Raw genomic sequence first — 18,919 nt, 5'->3', positions numbered from 1 at the left:
CCCTAGCAAGTTGTTCATCAAGAAATTCACCTAATGGCACAGCAGTATCAAGCATAGAAGTAGTTTCATCATAAGTATCATGCATAGCAGAAGTGGCATCATCAATAACAGGCGACATATAAAAATTAATAGCAGAAGCAGGTTTACGTCTCACAAGCTTACTCAAAACAGAAGGAGAACCAAGTGCAGAGCTAGATGACAGTTCCTTACCTCCCTTCATAGTTGAGGGAAAAATCTTAGTTCTTTCGTCTTTCAAGTTCCTCATAGTGATCAGCTGATATAAATCCCAAGTTACTCAAAGAATAGAGCTATGCTCCCCGGCAACGGCGCTAGAAAATAGTCTTGATAACCCACAAATATAGGGGATCACAATAGTTTTCGAGGGTAGAGTATTCAACCCAAATTTATTGATTCGACACAAGGGGAGCCAAAGAATATTCTCAAGTATTAGCAGTTGAGTTGTCAATTCAACCACACCTGGATAATTTAGTATCTGCAGCAAAGTAGTATGGACATAACAGTAGTAGTGGCAAGAGTAACAGAAGCAGTTTTGTAGTAATTGTAATAGTGGCAACAGTAAAGTAACTAAGCAAAGAGCAATATGTGAAAAGCTCGTAGGCATTAGATCAGTGATGGATAATTATGTCAGATGCGATTCCTCATGTAATAGTTATAACATAGGGTGACAAAGAACTAGCTCCAGTTCATCAATGTAATGTAGGCATGTATTCCGAATATAATCATACGTGCTTATGGAAAAGAACATGCATGACATCTTTTTTTCCTACCCTCCCGTGGCAGCGGGGTCCTATTGGAAACTAAGGGATATTAAGGCCTCCTTTTAATAGAGTACCGGACGAAAGCATTAACACTTAGTGAATACATGAACTCCTCAAACTATGGTCATCACCAGTAAGTATCCCGATTATTGTCACTTCGGGGTTAAAGGATCATACAACGTAATAGGGGACTATAGACTTGCAAGATAGGATCAAGAACTCACATATATTCATGAAAACATAATAGGTTAAGATCTGAAATCATGGCACTCGGGCCCTAGTGACAAGCATTAAGCATAGCAAAGTCATAGAAACATCAATGTTAGAACATAGTGGATACTAGGGATCAAACCCTAACAAAACTAACTTGATTACATGGTAAATCTCAACCAACCCATCACCGTCTAGCCAGCCTACGATGGAATTACTCACGCACAGCGGTGAGCATCATCAAATTGGTGATGGAGGAAGGTTGATAATGACGACGACAACGGATCCCCCTCTCCGGAGCCCCGAATGGACTCTAGATCAGCCCTCCCTAGAGAGTTTAGGGCTTGGCGGCGGCTCTGTATCATAAAACGTGATGAATCCTTCTCTCTGATTTTTTTCTCCCCGAACATGAATATATGGAGTTGGAGTTGAGGTCGGTGGAGCTCCAGGGGGGCTGAGGGAGTTCCGGACTAGGGGGTGTCCGGATAGCCGAACTATCATCATCGGCCGGACTCCAAGACTATGAAGATACAAGATTGAAGACTTTGTCCCGTGTCCGGATGGGACTTTCCTTGGCGTGGAAGGCAAGCTTGGCGATACGGATATGTAGATCTCCTACCATTGTAACCGACTCTGTGTAACCCTAGCTCTCTCCAGTGTCTATATAAACCGGATGGCTTTAGTCCATAGGACGAACAACAATCATACCATAGGCTAGCTTGTAGGGTTTAGCCTCCTTGATCTCGTGGTAGATCCACTCTTGTAACACACATCATCAATATTAATCAAGCAGGACGTAGGGTTTTACCTCCATCAAGAGGGCCCGAACCTGGGTAAAACATCGTGTCCCTTGTGTCCTATTACCATCCGCCTAGACGCACAGTTCGGGACCCCCTACCCGAGATCCGCCGGTTTTGACACCGACATTGGTGCTTTCATTGAGAGTTCCTCTGTGTCGTCGCCATCAGGAAGGATGCCTTTTCCCGTCTTTAAAGATGGCGCCGTTGTCAAGGGAGCTTTGGCCACCGGCCAGACTATCCAGCTAGGCGGTTTTCTTATGACCGCCTGTTCGGCCACTGCTCCGACAATGACCTCTCAGGTCATTAAAAGTGATCTTCACGTCAGCTCGGAATTTGCCGAGCAGCTAGATCCGATTGAGCTCTCCTGCGTAAACGGGCTCTTGGATCGCATCGCCACCCTGGGAGTCGCTACCGACTACGATCAGATTGGGCTTAAAACCGATCTGAGAGAAATTAACTCTCCCCAGGTTACCCACCACGTTGTTGTGGTAGAGGAACAATGCAGCGACTCTTCTTCTATGTTAAAAAACAACTATGTCCGGATTCCCGATCCCTCCATGCCGGATTCCAGCCGAGGGACGGACACCAATCAAATACTGAGCCTAAAGTTAGGCACCGGACCAGATTTGTTGGAAAGCATCCAACAAACCAAGCTTCCAAATCCGGAAGCTTCTTGGGCTTTGAGCCTCAGATCGGGCGGGGTTCCGAACTTAATTCCGCCCGCCCACCCAAACATAAGCGATCTATCTCAAATACGGCAAGAGCCCGATGAAACAGTACATCATTACTGGGCCAGATTCCTGCTGGTTATGAACAGGATAATGGACTGCCGTGAAGAAAGCGCGATTTCAATTTTCTGCAAAAATTGCACGGACAAGGGAATCATAAACGCCATCAGTCGTCGCGAAGTTACATGCTTCGCCGACTTAGCGACCATTGTACAAAAATACTGCGTGATGGAGAGTGCTTGGAAAACCGAAACTAGGTTTTGGGATAATCCGGCCCTGAATACAGCCCCAGTCCGAAATAAAAGGGTGCGTCATACTCAAGCGCCCGGGTTAAAAACCAAGAAGCAAAAACCCCCTAAAGGGTACGGAACCGTACTGGAGGGATGGCTCAATGGACCCTGCAAAATCCACAGTACGGAGGGCGCCACTCCAACACATAGCCTTCGAGCATGTTGGATACTACGGCAGGTGGCCAAAAGTGGCGAAGGCTTTTTAGCCCCAGGCAACCAGCCCAGCAGTACCAGTACGGTATTAATAGTCTTCGAGACTTTCGCATCAAATAACATGCGGAAACAAACAATCGGCAGCCTCGCCGAAGTCTACCAAGTAGCAACAACAAATCCGTGGAGTGACACGGCTATCACCTTCAATGCCAGCGACAAACCTAAATTCCGAACAGCTAGAGCACCAGCCACATTGGTCCTCAGCCCGATAGTGGACGGCTTTCGTCTTACCAAGGTACTCATGGATGGCGGCAGCGGATTAAACTTCATCTACGAAGAAACCCTTCAAAAAATGGAAATTGACTGGAGCCGCATTGAGCGAAGCAGCACAACCTTCAGGGGAATAATCCCTAGTCGAGAAGTATGCTGCACAGGAAAAATCACACTAGATGTAGTGTTCGGCTCGCCGGACAATTACAGGTCCGAAGAGGTCATGTTCCAAGTGGCCCCATTCGGCAGCGGATATCACGCCTTGTTAGGGCAAGAGGCATTCAAAATCTTCCAACCTATACCCCATTACGGGTACATGAAGCTCAAAATGCCCGGACCCAATGGAATAATCACTCTCGCCATTGATCCAGATACAGCACTCCGCGCTGAAAATAAGACAGCGGCACTGGCCCTAGAGGCATTATCCGAAGCCCTATCGGCAGAGGAACTAACTGCACTGCGCTCCACGGTGGATAGGGACGATGTGATACTCGATAAGAGGTCCAAGTCCACCTCTTTTAAACCAGCAGACGAAATAGTCAAATTTCAGGTCCATCCAACGGACCCCACAAAGACGGCCTCCATTGGGGCACAATTAAATCATGATGTAGAAGCCGTGCTACGAGAATCCTTCGGGAAAATTGGGACATTTTTGCCTGGCACCCTACAGACATGCCAGGAATCCCACGCAGGCTGGCAGAGCACAGCCTAAATATCCTAAAAGGATTCAAGCCAGTCAAACAAGCTCTTCGGGGATTTTCCGAACCCAAAAGACAAGCAATGGGAGAGGAGCTAGCCAAACTCTTAGAAGCCGGATTCATCAGAGATATAAAACATCCGGACTGGCTAGCCAACCTAGTAATGGCGCCTTTGTGTCGATTTCAAAGACCTTAACAAGGCCTGTCCAAAGGACCCTTTCCCTCTCCCTCGCATCGACGAAATCATCGATGCTACCGTAGGGCACGATTCATTGTGCTTCCTCGACACATACTCCGGATACCATCAAATCAAGATGGCGGAAAAAGACCAGGCCGCAACGGCCTTCATTACTCCATATGGGCCATTCTGCTTCAACACAATGCCCTTCAGACTCAAAAACGCCGGCGCAACATATCAGCGCATGATTCAGACATGTCTGGCTACCCAGATAAGCAAAATAGTAGAGGAATACATAGACGATGTGGTCGTCAAGACCAAACACGTCGAAACTCTAGTAGACGACTTGAGGGTGACATTCGACAACCTTCGAGCGTATGACATTAAGCTCAACCCGGAAAAATGTGTCTTCGGAGTACCAGCCGGAAAGCTTTTGGGCTTCATTGTATCCGGTAGAGGAACTGAAGCAAACCCAGCCAAGATCCGAGCTCTGTCACAATTGGATATCCCAAAAGACCTCAAGCAAATTCAAAAACTAACTGGATGCGTAGCGGCTCTAAGCCGTTTTATCTCCCGTTTGGGAGAAAAGGCTCTGCCCCTCTATCGCCTCCTCCGACGCACCGAACACTTCGAATGGACAGATGCTGCCATGGTCGGACTCGAAGAAATCAAGGCCATACTGGCAACAAATCCGGTCTTGGCCGCGCCTAACCTGGGCGAACCTATGTTATTATATATCGCAGCAACACATCAGGTTGTCAGCGCGGTACTCGTCGTCGAACAAGAAACAGAAGGGCACAGATTCCCTCTTCAAAAACCAGTGTACGACGTATCCACTGTCTTAACTCCATGTAAGTTCCGGTACCCACATTATCAAAAGATAGCATATGCGGTGTTCATGGCATCCCCGAAGCTGCGACACTACTTTCAAGAGTGTACCATAATGGTGGCCTCCGAAGTACCTCTCAAAGATATTATAAACAATCGCGACGCGACGGGCAGGATTGCAAAATGGGCCATTGAGCTCTTACCATTTGACATAACCTACAAACCATGGCGAGCTATAAAGTCGCAAGTTCTGGCTGACTTCGTCGCCGAATGGACCGAAGCCGAACTCCCTAAAGAGTACGACGCGTACTCCAATTGGATCATGCATTTCGACGGATCGAAAATGTTGGCTGGCTTGGGGGCTGGCGTCGTCTTGACATCCCCAACCAGAGACACAGTCCAATACGTACTTCAAATAATGTACATGGACTCCAACAACGCAGCCGAATACGAGGCCCTTCTACATGGCCTCCGGATGGCAATCTCCATGGGCATTCAACGCCTAGAGGTGCGCGGGGATTCAAACCTCGCAATATCCCAAGTAAATGGAGACTTTGACGCCAAAGATCCGAAAATGGCAGCCTACCGCAACGCCGTCCTAAAAATGTCAGCTCGGTTCGAAGGACTCGAATTCCTCCATGTAGCCCGGGATAACAACCAGGCAGCAGACGTGTTGGCACGCATCGGCGCAAAACGCGACGCCATCCCTCCAAACATCTTCCTGGAACGGCTCTTTAAGCCATCCGTATTATGGGAAGAGGAGTCCGGAAATAACAATTCGGAACCTGCTGCATCACCTAACTCAGACCATTCTGACACAATCGGCGGCTCAGCCAATGAAATAACACCTTCAGCCCACGAAATAATGGCAGTAATTGCCCCGTGGACGGAACTATTCCTAGCCTACTTAATCAGGCAGGAACTTCCCGAAGACCAAAATGAGGCCCGCTGCATAGTTCGGCGATCTAAAGCCTACAAGGTCCATGAGGGAGAACTTTATAAGAAAAGCACAACCGGAGTCCTTCAAAGGTGTATCTCCAAAGAGGAAGGGCGAAATCTCCTGGCTGAAATTCACGCCGGACTCGCCGGGCACCACGCTGCAGCCCGGGCCCTTGTAGGCAAGGTCTTCCGTACAGGATTTTATTGGCCAACAGCCCGGGCAGATGCTCAGGACTTAGTCCAATGATGCGTTGGTTGCTAGCTCTTTGCTAATCAGAGCCACATGCCAGCCACCGCCCTCAAAACTATACCCATCACCTGACCGTTCGCGGTCTGGGGTCTTGACATGGTTGGACCCCTTAAAGGGGGAACCCACAAGCACAAATACTTATTGGTCATGGTGGACAAATTCACTAAATGGATAGAGGCCAAGCCAGTTAAAACGGCAGAATCCGGACCAGTGATAGACTTCATATCCGGGGTAGTACACCATTTTGGCGTCCCCCACAACATCATCACTGATAACGGCACGAATTTCACGGCCGACGTGGTTAAACTCTGGTGCAAAAACATGGGCATCAAGCTCGACTACGCTTCAGTCTATCACCCCCAAACTAACGGTCAAGTCGAGCGAGCATCTAATCATGAGCGGCATTAAACCCAGACTAGTGTGGTCCCTCAAGGAATCTAACACGCACTGGGTAGAGGAGCTCGACTCCGTACTCTAGGGGCTGCGTACCACGCCAAACCGCACTACCGGTTTCACACCATTTTTTATGGTGTACGGCGCAGAGGCAGTTCTGCCCTACGATATAATTCATGACTCACCTCACGTGCGCATGTACGAATAAAGAGAAGCCGAGTTGGATCGGCAAGACAGTTTGGACGCCTTAGAGGAGGAGTGGGACGTGGCAAAAGCTAGTTCCGCATTCTATCAGCAGCAGGCTCGAAGATATCAAAGCAGAGAAGTACGGGCCAAAACCTACAATGTTGGCGAACTTGTTCTACGCCTGCCGGACAAGAAAAAGGACAAACTTAAGCCCAAGTGGGAAGGTCCCTTCATCATCGACCAAGTCCTGACCGGCAGAGCATACCGTCTACGTAACGCATCTGACAACCGACTCGAGCCGAACCCATGGAACGCAGCCCGTCTCCGAAGATTCTACGCCTAATGCCGGACTCAGAGTTCGTCTCACTCCTCCGTCCACCTTTTTACATTTTCACTGTCTCTTGTCCCCCTCCTTCCCACTTTTTTTTCAATACCTTTGATAGGGTGATTTGTGCATTATTCGCACACACTTGATGTGCTCCTAGCACTCATTATACCTGGGGGCTTCTTTAACAGAAGCTTATTTATATGAGCTTCATGCCCACCACATGTGTCACACTTCCGCATGTACCTTTTGATCACCATTATATGCATCGATATGACTTAAGTTTTGGCCAAGCCGGGTTGCCTAGCTCCTGTGCTTACCCCTACGTTCCCGATTGTTCGGCTAGGAGGTAAAGGGAGCACCTCTGCGATTGTTACTGCCAGGTCAGCCGGATGTGTACCTCAGACTGGGTGAAGCCGAAGTCTAGCGTTCTTAAGGGAATATTCGGTCGGTGACCTGAAAGATGATTTATTACTTACTTATTTATCTTCCCCCAGATGCTTTTTCTGCTATTTTCGCAGTCCGGACATATACTTTAGGGCACGCCTCCCAGGGAAAGGAACCCTTAACGGAACTATTCTCCCTGGAAGATGTTTCTTACTAACCATGTAATATAACATAGCTAGTTGGGCACTTGTATGATAAAACAATTATGACCCCTACACCTTGTCTCCATGCATGCCCCGGTTCTTTTATAACCGTCAGGGTATTCGGACACACTCCGGACTGTTGGGTCCCGAGGTTGAAGCGAAAAGGTCCGCAAAGGCAAACGATCTACAATCCGGCTAGAAGGCATTTTACATGTCATTTTAAAATTGCATTGTCAAACTGACTGATTGTACTCCTATTCAATCCCATCTAACAGGCTGTCTAATTTACAGTCCTGTTGGGAATATTTCGCAGCCAACTCTACTTGGCCGTACATCAAGCTCACAGGGATCTCCTTCCCATCAGGCCCCGCAGGTCTGACCTCGGCCATGTGGTTTGGGTCAGCCTTCGGGTACCGCGTCTTCACCATGGCCCAGGCCTCCCTGGCACCTTGACGGCAGGCCGATATCTTCCACAGACGAAGACGTCACCGTACTCCCTAAAGCTTCTCAGCAAGCCCTCCAAGACCTTCAGGTAGGGAGACGGAAGGCCATAAGGCCTGAACGACACCACTCATCGCCTGCCGAACACGTTTGCACCAGCTCGAGAAGTTGGTCACCCGTTGAACCGGGCATTTCCTCCATAGGGCGACCTGTGAGCACACCTACAGACATATTTCTGTCAACCGACTTCCTCGCCAAACTCTTCTTTTCAAAAGATTTTGCTCAAGCACTTACTATAGATGCCGCGACGAAGCCGCTGATTCTCCTTCAAGGAGCTAGACAGTTGGGCCCGAACACGTTTTAGCTATTCTCCAAGCTGAGTGTGGGCATCTTGGAGTTTGTTCATGTCCTGCTGCACCTTCATAAGCACCCTCTCGCCAGCCTCCAACTGGCCCATTAGCTGTTGCTTGTTCGGATCTAGTCCGGCGCCCTCTGCAATATTATTGTCAGATTTACGCACACGCAGCACTTTGTTAACTACTTATCTTTTCGAAGTACGTATTACCAGCGGGGGTCTCTGTGGCTCCCCCTGTGGTGGCCAATGCAGCCTCAAGTTGGGCCTTGCACTCTTGAAGTTCCTGGGATAGGTGGGTATTCTTCTCCGGAAGATCCTGCATAATAAATGATCCTTAAATCAATTATTTTAACTATTTTAAGTCTCGGGGGCTACTGGCATATATAACTATTAAAATTACTTACCCATATGTCCTTCACATACTGCTCCGTGGCTCTAGTTAAACCATCTTGAGTGGCACGAAGGTGCGTGTCTCCCGCATCAAAGGCATTCAACGCCTCTGAGGAGAAGCACGCGTCACGAAGAACTTTCCGGCGACGCCTGTGATTCATGGTGCTCTCCACCTTAGAACGGGTGGCGGACAGCCTGTCGGCATCCTCCGTTGGAGGAGCATCCGACTCATGCCCTGTGTTCGCCTCCCCTTCCGGACCACGCGTTGGAGCATGGCTGGCGGAGGCTTGATTGGCAACCTCTCCGGACACTGTCCGGCGAGCGCTCTTTCTCCTGGAAAAGTTATGAGCATTAATATACCTCCTAGGGATCCCTCCCTTAAAAACAGCGGTGCGCCGTACCATTGCGACGACGTTTCGATTCGCGCCCCACTCCTTTTCCGCCTGCTGGGCCGAACTGACCCTTGCTGGTCAGCCGCCGCGGGTTTGGCTTCTCGCCTTGAAGGCACCTCCTGCAAGACACCGTTGGTATACGGTGATCTGAAATACGCAAGGACGAAGTAATGGTGTCAGAACTCCGGTCATACTTACCTGAGAAGCCGGACATAATCCGGGGTAGTCAGCCGTAATGGTGACTAAAGCATTGTCCATGCTGAGTTGGTGGAACACCCCGTCAATTAGCGCCACCTTTATGTTCGGATCCTCTTCGGAGGCCTGATCAAGGGATCTTCCCGGATCCTCGGGTTGTGGAGCCGGACTGTGTATGCCCTCCACATCCCGACGCAGTTCCTGCGTCAAAATCATAAAGTAAGGCATTTAACTTCAAAAGCACGGGTCGGATGAATAAACGTTCGCTTACCCAGCTCCGAGGGTTATTCATGGAGAACCCATTCAATGGGCTCGTCTGGAGAAAGTCCTCCTTCTCCCCCTTGTACAAGCCGGACAGGATCTTCACCAGATCCGCGGCCGATCCTGGCCCCTTACGGACATGACGGGTGGCGTCGTTCTCCCTGTTGAAATCCCACATGGGGTGGCCCCTATATTGGAGCGGCTGCACCCCTCGCATAATGCACATGGCCATGATTCCAATCATGGTCAATCCGGAGTGGGCCAGTAACCTAATCCGGCCCATCAGATAATGGACGCTCCCATCATCCTCCCGTTGAGGGCTCCGCGGGCGCCAACTCAGGCATTTCTTCAAGGGAGCATTGCTAAACTCCGGGAGGCCGATCTGAACTGGATCCGGCAGAGGGGCATCCTCCATATAGAACCATTCCGAAGGCCAATCTTCGGATGCCTTCTTCGGGGTGCCGGATGGATATCCGGTCTCGGCGATGCGCCATATTTCGGCTCCGCCCACTTGATATATCGACCCCTCGTGAGAACGGGGTACGGGGCAAAACAATCTCTTCCACGACACAAAATGGGGCTCGATGCCAAAGAACAGCTCGCAAAGAGCTACAAAGCCCGCAATGTGCAAAATGGAGGCAGGTGTAAGGTGGTGAAGCTGGAGTCCGTAGAACTCCAGGAGCCCCCGGAGAAACGGATGTATGGGAAATCCAAGTCCCCTTATTAAATAAGGGACAAAGCATACCCGCTCTCCTTTGGAGGGGTTGGGAACGCTCTCCGCCTGCTTTCCACCCCGGAAGGTTTCAAGTCCGGCTCGAACCGGAATCATGAAGGCTGGGGGAAGATATCCCTCGGTTTGGAGCGCCACTAGCTCGCTGTGTGGAACTGAGCATCTCCCCCAATCTCCTGGCTTAGGGCTGGGAGTGCGAGAGGAGGAGCCGCCTCGACTATCCATGATAGAATGGATTTTTGTCAGAGGCGCTTCGATGAGTACTTGCGGAAGGAGGATGGTGTGAGTTGGATCTAGATCATCGCCTCTCTTATAGACGGCTAGGGGGGAAAATGTAAAAATACCCTAGCTTTTCGCATTCATACGACACGTGGAAGAAGGCCATTATTGGGCGTAGAAGACAAGGAGCGCAACATTTATAAGGAAGCCAGACATTATTCGATAGGAACATGAAGTTTGAAGGAGAACCCGCCTTGCAACGCCGAAGAAAACATGCGCGCCGGACTCCTTGTCATTGAAGCCTGGTTCGGGGGCTACGGAGGGAGTTCCGGACTAGGGGGTGTCCGGATAGCCGGACTATCATCATTGGCCGGACTCCAAGACTATGAAGATACAAGATTGAAGACTTCGTCCCGTGTCCGGATGGGACTTTCCTTGGCGTGGAAGGCAAGCTTGGTGATACGGATATGTAGATCTCCTACCATTGTAACCGACTCTGTATAACCCTAGCCCTCTCCGGTGTCTATATAAACTGGATGGCTTTAGTCCATAGGACGAACAACAATCGTACCATAGGCTAGCTTCTAGGGTTTAGCCTCCTTGATCTCGTGGTAGATCCACTCTTGTAACACACATCATCAATATTAATCAAGCAGGACGTAGGGTTTTACCTCCATCAAGAGGGCCCGAACCTGGGTAAAACATCGTGTCCCTTGTCTCCTGTTACCATCCGCCTAGACGCATAGTTCGGGACCCCCTACCCGAGATCCGCCGGTTTTGACACCGACAGGGGCCATGAGGCAGGGGGCGCGCCCTAGGGGGGCGCCCCTCACCCTCGTGGACAGGGTGTGGGCCCCCTGACGTTGATTCTTTCACCAATATTTTTTATTAAATCCAAAAGGTTGCTCCGTGGATTTTCAGGTCATTCCGAGAACTTTTATTTCTGCACAAAAGTAACACCATGGCAGTTCTGCTAAATATAGTGTCAGTTCGGGTTATTTCCATTCAAATCAAATCATGCAAGTTAGAGTCCAAAACAAGGGCAAAAGTGTTTGGAAAAGTAGATACGATGGAGACGTATCAGTAAACAACATTACAAAGACTAATAGGCCTCGCTACTACTAATCGGTCTCAACCGTGCCCCTCGGGGACATGCCATAGTAGTAGCGAGGGGTAAAAACCCGCGCTGCTACTAAATACTGGGTTTTTTAAATTCTACCGCCCGTGGATCGCCTTTTAACTTTTGTAAAAAGCAAAAGAAAATCATAAAAACATCAAAAATTGAAATCCTTCGAGATGTAGTTATGTTACTACATGTACTACGACATGTTTTGCAAAAAGTGTAGGGAAAATGTAAAACGGCTATAACTTTTGCATACGATGTCAGAAAAAACGTATAATATATCAAAATGTGCAGCACGAAAATCCGCATCCGATTTTGGCGGCCTATGGCCTGTTTTCAAATTTTTAGAATCCTCAAATTCTAAAATGAAAAAAGTTATTTAAGATGTTAAATCTGGTCAATCTGGTCAAATTTGGCGGCCTATGGAAGAAAGTTATTCTAAAAGGAAACTTCAAAAAACGTATAATATAACTTTTGCATACGATTTCAGTTTTTTTTAAATTTTGCTCAAATCTGGTCAAACTGTGGTGAAACTACTTATTCAAGAAGTATTAGTGTTACTAAATAATTATTCAAGAATATTAGTGTTACTAAATATTGTACTAAAGGTTAGACCTTTAGTCCCGGTTTGAGCCACCAACCGGTACTAAAGGTCCCATTTTCAAACTCTACCCCCCGGATCACCTTTTCAGTTTAAAAAAAGAAAAGAAAATGATGAAAAAATCAAAAAAATAAAAGAAAATAAGTTTCCCATGTGATATGTGGTCTAGTTGTTGGGAAAATTTGCAAATATGAATTTCGACTTTATTTGCAAAATCTCTCGAGAATTTGTAAAAATGGGCATAACTTTTGCATACTAACTCGGATGAAAAAGTTTTTTATATGAAAAATCATCTACTCAAAAAGGACACTAAGGGATGACATCTTTTGTAATGTAGGCATGTATTCCATATAGTCATACGTTCTTATAATAAGAACTTGCATGACATCTTTTGTCCTACCTTCCCGTGGCAGCGTGGTCCATAGGGAAACTAAGGGATATTGAGGCCTCCTTTAATAGAGAACCGGAACCAAGCATTAACACATGGTGAATACATGAACTCCTCGACTGACAGTCATCCACGGAGAGTATCCAAACTATTTTCACTTTGGGGTCTACGGATCAGAACAATAACAAGTGCATATAACTAGCAGATAGGATCAAGAACTCAAATATATTCATGAAAACATAGAGGGTTTAGATATGAAATCATGGCACTCGGGCCATAGTGACAAGCATTAAGCATAGCAAAGTCATAGCAACATCAATCTCATAAAATAGTGGATACTAGGGATCAAGCACTAACAGATTGACTCAATTACGTGACAAATCTCATCCAACTCCATGATATGTCCATCTTGCATCATGCTTTTATATCGATATTTATTGCATTAGGGGCTGTTATTACACGCTATATCACAATACTTATGCCTTTTCTCTCTTATTTTATAGGGTTTACATGAAAAGGGAGAATGTCGGCAGCTGGAATTGTTGACTGAAAAATGAGAAAATATTAGAGACCTATTCTGCACAACTCCAAAAGTCTTGGAAAAAACTTCACAGAGATCAATTTTAGAATAAATAAATAATATTGGGCGAAGAAAGCACCAGAGAGGGGCTGAGAGAGTTCCGGACTAGGGGGTTTTCGGATAGCCGAACTATCATCATCGGCCGGACTCCAAGACTATGAAGATACAAGATTGAAGACTTCTTCCCGTGTCCGGATGGGACTTTCCTTGGAGTGGAAGGCAATCTTGGCGATACGGATATGTAGATCTCCTTCCATTGTAACCGACTCTGTGTAACCCTAGCCCTCTTCAGTGTCTATATAAACCGGATGGCTTTAGTCCATAGGACGAACAACAATCATACCAGAGGCTAACTTCTAGGGTTTAGCCTCCTTGATCTCGTGGTAGATCCACTCTTGTAACACACATCATCAATATTAATCAAGCAGGACATAGGGTTTTACCTCCATCAAGAGGGCCCGAACCTGGGTAAAACATCGTGTCCCTTGTCTCCTGTTACCATCCGCCTAGACACACAGTTCGGGACCCCCTACCCGAGATCCGCCGGTTTTGACACCGATATTGGTGCTTTCATTGAGAGTTCCTCTGTGTCGTCACCAATAGGCTCGATGGCTTCTTCGATCATCATCAATGATGCATTCCAGGGTGAGACCTTCCTCCCCGGACAAATCTTCGTATTCGGTGGCTTCGTACTGCGGGCCAATTCGCTTGGCCAACTGGAGCAGATCGAAAGCTACGCCCCTGGCCGTCAGGTCAGATTTGGAAGTTTAAACTTCACGGCTGACATCCGCGGGGACTTGATCCTCGATGGATTCGAGCCACAGCCGAGCGTGCCGCACTGTCATGGCGAGCATGATTTAGCTCTGCAGCCGGACAGTACCCTGGAGGCCGCACTCGAACCCGCTCCGATCTTCAATTCGGAGCCGGCTGCGCAGGTCGAGGACGGATGGCTAGACACCGCCTCGGGAGCTGCAACCTCTATGGCGATAGATCCGAACACTGACCTTGTCCCTCATCAAGCTCGTGACTCCGAGGTGCCGGACTCCTTGCCGGACTCCGAACCTCCCGCGCCCCCTCCGATCGAATCTGATCGGGCGCCGATCATGGAGTTCATCGCAGCGGACATCTTTCAACACTCACCTTTCGGCGACATCTTGAGTTCGCTAAAGTATCTCTCGTTATCAGGAGATCCCTGGCCAGACTGCGGCCAGGACGGTTGGCATGCAGACGACGAAGAAATTCAAAACCCACCCACCACCCACTTGGTAGCCACTGTCGATGATCTAACCGACATGCTAGACTACGACTTCGAAGACATCGACGGTATGGACGACGATGCCGGAGACGACCAAGAACCAGCACCCATCGGGCACCGGAAAGCCACCCCAACACACGACGTATGCATGGTGGATACACCAAAAGGAAGCGAGAACGAGGAAAAACGGGATGTGGCGAAGGACAACTCCCCCAACAAACAACCAAAACGGCGACGCAACCGCCGCCCGAAGACCGGCCTAGATAAAAAGAACACCCATACAGACCCGGCCCTAGAGCAGGGCGAAGCAGTGGACGACGAACATGCCAGAAAGCAACCCATCTTCGGTGAAGACGATCTCAGATCACCAGAGCATATGAACCTCCATAAAAGGCTCGTCGCCACTGCAAGAAGATTGAAGAAGCAAAAGCGGAAGCTCAAAACAGCGGAGGACGCACTCAGAATGAAATGGAGCAAAGTACTCAACACCGCAGATAAATACGGCGCTAGTCACCAGACAAAGAGCTACCCGAAGCGCAAGCTGTTGCCCGAATTTGACGAGGAGGCCTTAGAGCCCCCGCAGTCAAAAAAGAAAGAAGCCGCCTGGCCGGATAGACGACCAGATGACAGGCCAAGAACAGCAAGGGGCGCCGCACACAAGCCGGCACACGATCAGCACAAAGATCCTCGGAAAAAGGATGACCCGGCCAGGTCTATCTATGGGCCAAAAAAGAAGACTCCAGGAAGCAACATAACCTGCCGAGCATTTGAAGACAACAGCACACCCAAATACAGGGGCACTGCACACCCACTATGTTTCACCGACGAGGTACTGGATCATGGATTTCCAGCGGGATTCAAACCCGTAAACATAGAGGCATATGACGGAACAAGAGACCCCGGAGTCTGGATTGAGGATTATAGCCTACACATACATATGGCCAGAGGAGACGATCTTCATGCCAAAAAATACCTACCCCTCAAGCTCAAAGGGCCAGCTCGGCATTGGCTCAAAAGCCTCCCAGAAAATACCATTGGAAGTTGGGAAGAGCTTGAGGATGCGTTTCGAGCAAATTTTCAGGGGACTTATGTCCGCCCTCCGGATGCAGATGATTTAAGTCACATAACTCAACAGCCCGGAGAGTCAGCACGCAAATTCTAGAACAGGTTCCTTACTAAAAAGAACCAAATAGTCGACTGTCCGGACGCTGAAGCCTTAGCAGCCTTTAAACACAACGTCCGAGACGAATGGCTTGCCAGACACCTCGGCCAAGAAAAACCAAGAACAATGGCCGCACTAACAAGCCTCATGACCAGCTTTTGCGCGGGGGAAGACAGCTGGCTGGCTAGATGCAGCACCAGCGACCCGAGTACACCCGAAGTCAGGGATGGAAATGGGAAATCACGATGCAAAAAAGATCAGCGCCGGAACAAGGAAAATGGCCCAAATAGTACGGCGGTTAACACCGGATTCAAAAGCTCTCGGCCGAATAACAAAACACTACCCCTCAAGGACAACAGCGACGAGCTATCCAACTTGAACAAGATTCTGGATAGGCTATGTCAAATACATGGTACCTCCGGGAAGCCTGCAAACCATACCCACAGAGATTGTTGGGTCTTCAAGCAGTCCGGCCGACTTAACGCCGAACACAAGGGGCTCGACACACCAAGCGAAAGTGGCGAACCCCAAAAGCAGCACTCCGGAAAACAGAAGACTTTCCCACTAGAAGTCAAAACAGTGAACTCACTTCATGTGATAACACGAAAACACAGCACTGCGCCTGCCATACCAGGACACCGTCCGCAGAATGGGGATAGACCCTACCAAAATTCGCCATAACAACACTTCCTTCAAAGGAGTGATGCCAGGCCTTTAAGCCAACTATACGGGCTCTGTACCACTAGAGGTTGTGTTCGGTTCATCCGACAACCTCCGTCGCGAAAAGCTCACTCTCCATAGCGCCCCATTTTACAGTGGCCATCGAGCACTACTGGGATGCAAAGCTTTCGCCCGCTTTAACGCAATACCACATTACACGTCTCTTATACTTACAATGCCCAGTCCACGCGGCATAATCTCATTAAAGTGTAACTCCGAGTGTTCCTCGACCACGGAGAGCGTGGGGCTGCCTTGACAGCCATGCCGACCTTGCAGGTCAAGGCCCCTAAACACAGGTCATTCAGACCCCGGACACGGTTAGGCGAGTCCGGCGTAAATAAACAAGGGGCTTCCCAGCCGCATAACCCCTTTATAAGGGGCCGCGCGTATAAATGATGAGAGCCAATAAAGCTCAACTTTCTTCATCTTCCAAATTATACTTTATTTTAATACAACTTTTGCACGATATTTCTTAGAAACTAATCCTTCTCTTTTACAGATGAAGCACGTGCTACACCCGTCCAGGATACAGCACAACGGAAACACAGGCGCAGACGTGCAGCAGGGACCCGTTGCAAGGATTCTTTTCAGATTAAGACCCTGCGTAAACCTTTCTTACTGTCTCTTGTTGATACACATCCCCCGGTTTCCTACCATAGCCGCGGAGGAGGCTGGCGTTTTGGCATCGGCCGCGTCAGAAGTTCCCGCCTGTACCTGGACACTAGGGGCTTAGGGCATCATTCTGCCCAGTATCATAAAGACCGAACACCTCAGGGAGTGTTCGGCGTCTCGAGTTAGGCCTTATATGCATCAGCTCCGAATCATGTCTTTGGTCAAATGTTGGGTTTGCCCGGCTCCTGTGTTTTGCTGCCTTACATTCCGTATCATCGACTAACGCGGCAGCAGGAGAACTACTGCGATTGTGCCCCGGTTCGGCCGGGCGAGCACCTCAGTAGAGAAAGCCGAAAACTGACTGTCATGGTATAGCGAGAGACTGGTCAACCACTCGATAGACCATTGGAATGTTTAGAATTCCTCCGCTTTGACGAAGGACCGCTTCCCGGTCAGGCATATACGTGCCCCGAGTTGGAGAAGAGCGGTGCCGCTAGGGGCTACATAGCAGCCCCACATTCGAGCTCCTATGGCTAAGTGAAAGTGATAAAGCGTTATAGTCCGGTTGCCTAGTTTGCTATGCTATCACCTCCTTAAAAGGACCAAGATGTTGGATTAAGTGTGAAAAAGCGCTTTTCTTTTTGCAAACACCCCCGCACCATGTGCATGGGGGCTGAAGCCAAAGACTGCCATCTTTCAGATTATACATACACATACGGCCGCATAGGAGGTAGTTCAATACTTGAACGCACAAGTATAAAAAGCTATTTCATTATAAACATGATCTCACAAATTATATCTTCATTTGAACATGACATCTTTCGAGCACTGCGACTCTACTAAATGAGCGCCCTGCAGGACTTCCTCAAAATAGTGCTCGGCGGGTAATCGGCTCTTGTCTGAACCCCGGGATGCAATAGCGGTGGCATCCATGTCCGCCCAGTATGTCTTCACACGGGCGAGAGCCATCCGTGCACCTTCTATGCATGCCAACCGCTTCATCGCCTTGATATGCGGCACCGCCCCAAGGAATTGCTGCAACAAGCCAAAATAACTCTTCGGCTTGGGCCTTTCCGGCCACAGATGAGTGACCACATCCGTCATGGCAAGTGGACGCTCCGGACTATGGAATTGAGACCAGTAAAGTTCTTCCATTTCGTGATCCTTCTGGCTTCGGAAGTGCACGACTGCATCCGCCGCACTCGCCGCCAAATCCAGATAAGGATCCTCCGCACCACACAACTGGCCCAGCTGAGCATACTTCAGATCCGTGAACTTCCTACGCAGAAGAAAGGGCTTTCCAGCCGCAATGTCTCCGGCCTGACGCAGTTCCTCCTTCATAACCCGCATCTCACTCCGGGCATCCTTGACTTCGGCACCGGCCTTCTTCAGGCCCTCTTGCTCCACTCGGCGTTCTCTTTCAAGAACCTCACAACGGTCGGTAGCATCTTTTAATTTCAAGGCCATTCCGGCCAACTCTTCCCTGCTTCGGCAGTGAGCAGCCTTTTCGGCTTTTAGCTCTTTTGCTGCCTTCAAGGCAGCCCCATCACTTATCCTGGCTTGCTCCTTGGCCCGAGCAAGCTCTGCTCGAAGGTCTTCCACAGCAGTAGCACCATCTGCATCAAGCATGCAAATTGTAAGGAATGGGCGTCAGCTCCCTTACTAGGCGACCACGGAGCAACCACATACCTTGTGACTCATCAAGTCGTTTATTGATTAGCGAGATGTCCGCATCCGCAACGTCGAGTTGCCTCTTAAGCTCGGCAACTCCATCAGTCCGGCTGGCCACCGAACATTCCGCCACCTACGTAGGAAAGGCGACAATCTATAACTGAGATTATGATCCTCGGCACGCTGCTGTTTTCGACAGCATACCAA

Source organism: Triticum dicoccoides, chromosome 7B (assembly GCF_002162155.2).
Source record: "Triticum dicoccoides isolate Atlit2015 ecotype Zavitan chromosome 7B, WEW_v2.0, whole genome shotgun sequence".
NCBI classification, from domain to species: Eukaryota; Viridiplantae; Streptophyta; class Magnoliopsida; order Poales; family Poaceae; genus Triticum; species Triticum dicoccoides.
This window is presented reverse-complemented; position numbering follows the sequence as displayed.